Source organism: Phoenix dactylifera, unplaced genomic scaffold (genome assembly GCF_009389715.1).
Source record: "Phoenix dactylifera cultivar Barhee BC4 unplaced genomic scaffold, palm_55x_up_171113_PBpolish2nd_filt_p 001083F, whole genome shotgun sequence".
Taxonomy (NCBI): Eukaryota; Viridiplantae; Streptophyta; class Magnoliopsida; order Arecales; family Arecaceae; genus Phoenix; species Phoenix dactylifera.
The window spans coordinates 62,760-69,292 of record NW_024068430.1 but is presented as its reverse complement, the minus strand read 5'-3'; the positions used below and the strand labels follow the sequence as shown (position 1 = coordinate 69,292).

The following is a 6,533-nucleotide window of genomic DNA, read 5'->3' as shown; positions in this document are numbered from 1 at the left end:
TCTGGCGCTTCGATGTCCTATTGGGAGGTACGATCATGGAGGTGCCAATAGCTTGCAGTAGTGGCATTAGTGGTGGAAAGAGAAAAAAGAATAGAAAACATGGCAGAACAAGGGATACGACGAGGGGGATTTTTTGTTACTTATCTGGTCTAAATCTTAGCAGATGATAGGGCCATATGTTGTGGTGGATAAGGAGAAAAGAGATTCATGAAGGGAGGATCATTTAGCTCGACTCTTGGTGAGGTTTTCACCAAGATTCCAGCAGGACAATAATAGGGCACAACAACACGAGAGAGAAAGAAAGGGAGAAGGGGGTTGGTGAAGCTCGAAAATAACAGATGTATAAGTGCTGCCATGTAGAAGTTACTGCCTAGTTGTCCATCCACTCTGCTACATTTGTTTGATCTGGTCAGGAAAGAATAGGCATTTGGCCCAAAAATAACAGACGTATACATGTGAGATGTTGGCCCCACAAATCTAGGGCTACCACCTTACAGCCAATTTATCATAGGTGCTAAATTTGGAGAAACAAAAGCCTCGGAAATTTGACTGTAAACCATAGGTACTACAGAGCACCTCTAAGCTCATAACCTTCAGTTAACGAAATCTTGAGTTCTCACCAAATCTATCTCCAATTTTCTGGATGAGAAACTAAGACAGTTGGGCCTCTACATTGAGGGTCTTGGAAGAAGAATTATCTAATAAACCATCATCATCTGAGCTGGCATAGATGTACCAATCCAGTAACCGAATTGGGTGATAGAGAGCCCAAGAGTAAAATATAACTCTCCTCTAGGTTGCAAAATTAACCGGGTCACTAATCCAACTGCCAGGTCACCGGGTCACTAATCCAACTGCCAGGTCAATCCATCAAACAAGGTTATAATTAAAAAAATAAAAATAAAAATACTATAATATAAAAAATATATGAATAAATATCAACAAGTGTACTTTACATCTACTCTTCACATGAATCTACAGTCTAAACTAGTCATCAGTTGCAATATAAATAGATAATATTTACAAATCATTTTTAAAAAAAATATTCTAAGAAGCACAATATATAATGTAGAAAAATTCATAACTTTTAAATAATGAAACTCCTAAAATGACCAAAAAAATTAAATGAGTACATTTTTTATTTTCTATGAAAATGAAAAAGCATAGATTATCTTTCTTTTTTGATGGAAAGAATTGGTTATTTAAATTTCACATCAAAGAAACTCTTAATTTTTTGGGGATAAGAACCAATAAATCCATTCAGTAAAACATTTATAGCTAATTGAATCAAGTCAAAATGCTTGAACATGGTGCACTGCATTTGTTTTATGGTTTCTTGCCTTGATGCTACAAATCATTACAAGGTGTATCTTGCAACACAGAGAACCATATTTGCTCATTTTGGTGAGCATTAAAAAACAACCTGATAAAAAGGAGATTATATTCTGTAGCTTTCATAGGCATTTTGCTCCCACCATTCAGCTTCCTTGTTTTACAACGTAAGCAACCAAAGAAAGCAAGCCATCTCCTATTTCATGCCAAGTTATTTTGAGGATTGATTCATCATTTTAATGTCTGACTACTAGGAAAGAATGGAGGTGCTCGTTGTACATCCTGAACATCGGTTAAGGGTGATTTCAAATATGACCTCCTTCAAGGTTTGCAATTTTTGATCTTGTCCCACGTACTTCATTGACCTGCATTCCATGACGAACAGCTTCATCGATAACCAATGCATCCATTCTGCTCATAAAGGGTAGAAGCATATTAGACAGTGTGAAGCCTGAGTGCCGGGGGGCTCATTACAATCAGCTCTATCTATAAAAATGAGTTGACAGCGCAACAATGAATACTAATATAAAACAATGCCCATGTTGATAGCAGATAATAATGACACAAAATAACTCATTGACATATGACTAGACTTGGTCATTCTTCAAGGTTTGCTCATTAAATCTAAATGCAAGTAAGAGTATGCATATGTGGGCATAAGCTTTGCTTATACATAGCAGCAAAAATTGGTAATAATAACATAAACAAGCATCATGCAGGGGAACAAGGAAAGACAATGCTGCTAGCCAAAACAAACTGCGGAAAATACAAGGACAAAACATCCAGAACTAAACTCATGTTAATGTCTTCACTCAGCAAGCAGCATGATACCACTATCAAACTGGACCTGACATGACTCCAACTCACAAAAAGTGCAAATTGCGGAGCCTCGACTTATCTGAGAAAATAGAAATGTCCTTAGAGATGGGGACTGCAGGCCATTGTTGATAACTGTTCATTTCAAAACGATGAAGCGTCCCAACTGCAGGCCCTTAACACCCCACCTATTTATAAATGCCTGAAAACCGTATGAAGAGTTGATGGGATAAAAGACAAGATCCCAGGTCAAGTTGACTATCAAATTTGCTAGAAGTTCAAATGAAAACATAGTCAAACCTACAATTACCTTGCTTCTCACAGAAGGAAAAGAAAAGGAGAAAAAATAGAGCCAATCTCCAAGGTTTATACCTTATCAAAGGACATACGATTAAGACCCTATATATTATTTCTCAATGAAGTAAAAATTGTTGATTATATGATCAAGCTTATCTAGCGAAATATCATTTCTACCCTTTTTTTTTTCAGTTATGTAGAAGTCCTAGAGTTAAACTGGTACAGAAGTGTTTCTTCATGGGATAAACATCTAAATGTTATATAGGAATGTTTTAGTTAAAGAAAAAATTAGGATTTATTTAAGCCTTTGATGGTTCAACTGCTTTGTGTATCATTATAATCTTACACGTAAAGCAATAAAAGTAGGATTTTTATTGGAATATTCAAATATTGTAATCTTATCATTTATTTTAGAGAATTTCACAATATACCTAATTCTGACATTTATCATCCATATTTTATCTAGGTCGTTTCTTCAGTGTGCTCATTGGATCTACACATCACCCATTAATCAACTATACCAAATGATAATATAGCAATTTCTTTTCTAATATGATGGATTCATCCCACACTTACCCTAATCTCATCCATGTATCAGTAAATTAACGAAAGGTTTGATCCAAGAAGAAAAAGATAAAAGAGGCAGGGAGTTGGATAATTTATTTTGCATGAATGAAAGAAAACTGGAAACGTTTTGTGAAACATTATGCCAAGATGGAAAACAAGATTGCCGTCATCTACCTAGTGGCAAGTTACCATCTTCAAGTTATAATGTTTGTGTCATCCATCTTCCTAATCACCCTAAACTTTCTCCTACAAAGATTCATAATTCCAAGATATACACTGAATTCTTTGTTTTCTCTTCTTCTATATCTTAAACATAATTTGCATCCTTTATACTGGGTATTCTAGTCTAGAGATACATGTATAAAACATGATGAACTTTAGATCATGAAGATAACATTGAGTGTACTGTAATGAGCAGTTAGGACATCAATTTCATGGATTCATGACAACCAAAAAACAACAATCAGATTGAACCAAAATGTTAATTATCTTACCATGACCAACCTTTATTTGATTTTATGAATTTACACTCTCGTTAATGAATGAGCAAATTTCTCTAGTACATCCCAACATCATTCATGCACAAATTCTTCAATTTCTAGTACATTTGTAAATTTTATTTTACGCTTTCCTATAGCACAAAAACCTATATACAGCTGAGTTTATCTGGATTATTATTTGCCATTGCATTGATCTTATAAGGTTTCTAGAAGCCTGAAATTTAATTTCAGACCATCTTAAAACCTTATTATCTTTTACTCACCTACTTTTCCACCCAATTCAAAGCAGTTCTTTAAAACCAATGCACAATAACTATTAGGAAATCTTATTTAAATAACTGTACCTTAGAGACCCACCTTTTTGTTCCCTAACCACAAATCCTATTTCTTTCTACCAAAACCAGGATTCGATCATGGATTGGGAACAAGCTACCCAAAGCTTAATTTTGTGCCTCACCAAAAAGAAAAAAAAATCCTAATTCTTTGAGACAGATTTCAGAGATGTAATTTAGGTTAGACGATGTATTGGTCTGCGATCTACATCTGAAAAAAAAATTATTTGCTACATTGATCAAAAATTTTAAGACTTTTTGAGCAGGAATAAACTAAAGTATGATTATATAAACGAGTGCAAGTAGTTTTTTCTAATAAGTAAATAACACAAAGCTAACAAGTAAATAACATCTTGGTGCCCATCTTTCTAATTTTTAACAAATATAGTACATAATTTCAAAAAAAATGCAATTGTATCAGGGAGCCACTCACCTATATCCTTTGGTTGATAATCCATGATTTAGTGAATCATAAAGAACATATTTTAATGCAAGCCAAAGCTGGCGTAAGACTTGGTATTTTCTTTTTAGGAACAAGACTTGATACTTTAGCACTAGCAAATTGTCAAATAATGAGAGTTTCAAAATGATGGTGTGGCCATTAGTTTTCTTTTTCCCGGGATAATAATGGGATTAGGCTAAGATCAAACAGAGTGTATTCTGTTAAGAATTCCTAAAGTATTTTCTTGGAGAGAGGTGCAAAATTACAGTACAAAGATGCATGCCAAAGAGGCTAATCATGGTTGCGACACCCCCCCCCCCCCGGCCTAGTGTGGCTAGAGGCCAAATATGCCAATACCACTAAATAAAATAGAATCTTTATGTTTGCGGAGCCGACAGCCTCCCTAGCTCCTCCTCTGACTGCTACCATACTTTGATCCTCAAAATCCCAGGAATATCTTTCTAAGTTTTCCCAAACCCATATATCTATCCATATCTTTCTTCTTGCAGCAGAACAGCAAACCACCAATATCATATAAACTCTAATTAAGCCCTTCCCTAGTTGGCCTACCATCAACTTTATGCATTCAGTACTTATTAGGATCTAACATTGGTCTCGAATTAGAGCAACTTGCCTGCTTTGTTCTCCTCACTTCAGTTCGTTCTCTTTCCTTAGTACCATTACAGGTTGCAATGTTCCTCCCAACAAATTGTTTGAGAGTTTCTGTCATGATTGCGATGACCAAAATACTCCTCCACTTAAGGTGTGTTTGGTTGCAAGGAAACTTGTGGAAAAATAAAGGAAAAAAGTTTTCCATGGAAAAGTTAAATTTCTGAGTGCTTTGCTTCATTAGAAATGGAAACATGATTTTTCTTTCCTACTGTTTGAAATACAAGAAATGGAAGCAGGAAATATTTTCCTTTCCTTTTCTACAGTTTGAAATGGAAGCAAGTTAGGATCCTGTTTTCTCCTCAGAAAGTGGTGACAATACCAATTGATGAACACAGAAAATAAATGAAGGTTGAATCTCACGGTGGCCTCAACATTCTATTGGGTACATGCTATCCAACATAAAACCTGCCAACATGATCACTTGGTACCCTAGCAGTGGTGATGGTGATGATGGTGTGCTGTTGGTCAATCTGGCTGTAGGGCAGAGATGGTGGTGATTACATGGTTAGTGGAGGCCAGCATGATGATGCACAAGGTCAACTAGAAATGGGATGTCAGGAGGGCGTATTCTTTCTTGACTTGAGAGAAATAGGGTTAATACTTGCAACAGATCAGACAAAAACAGCTTAACCTGATTAGATTTGTTGATCATGGGACCAGATCTGGTAGATGTAGGAATATCATGAAGAGAACAGGCTGGATTTAGTTGCTGGCAATAGGTTTGGTAGAGATGAGGTTGGATTTCAGCAGTCAATGTCAGGTACCCTTTCAATTCAAGAGGGGGTGGGGGTGACAGCAAACAAGATAAAAGGACAACAGTTTCCATAGAATGAGGAAAGTAAGGTTGATAGAAGAACTCAGGAAATATACTTTCTGGAAAAAGTTCAGAACAAAAAAAAAGTTTAGTTTTCTAGGAAATCTGGAAAAGTATTTTCAAGAATTTCTGGAAAATCTGGAGATTCATAAACCAAAGATCTTCAACAATCTGCTGCATAATTTTGGTTTCCTCAAATGATATAGACTGAAGAAGGATAGGAAGCTTGTCATTTTTTGCAAAGCGAAAATGGACGGGTATAGAAAGATTTTTGTGGGCCGCCATCATTGGGGGTGTAAGAGACTAAGCATGATGGAGCCAGTGTCTAATCAATCTCCGCTTGACATTATTTTCAAGATTGAAGTTTGAGATCAAGCTCAGCTGATTTGTTACCTGATTAAACCTAACTGGACCTTAATTTCAAACTAAGCTATACACACGTCTATTTTGATTAACTTGATAAAATTAAATTGAGTTGAAATGAGAATTCGAGCTTGCAGCAAACTTCAATCAAGCTCGACTTAACCTTGAATTAAAGCTTGATTAAACCATTGGATTAAATCCAATGAGTAGTTATATACTAGCTTATGCATAATATTTAAATTAAAAATCTATAATATATCTAACCTACTTCTACACTTATAAACCGAAGCCTAATCATGCCAGGCTCATTTCCAACTCAATTCATAATAAATTTCAAGCCTATAATCTGGGTTCAAGGTAGATTCACGAATTAACCTGATTAAAGTTTATGTCAAGCT

General features: G+C 35.5%; 1 pseudogene; it reads right to left on the bottom strand.

Moving 5' to 3' along the window:
* Positions 1-1,241: 1,241 nt before the first annotated feature.
* Positions 1,242-6,533, bottom strand: part of LOC113461388 — a 49,076-nt pseudogene continuing 43,784 nt past the window's right edge.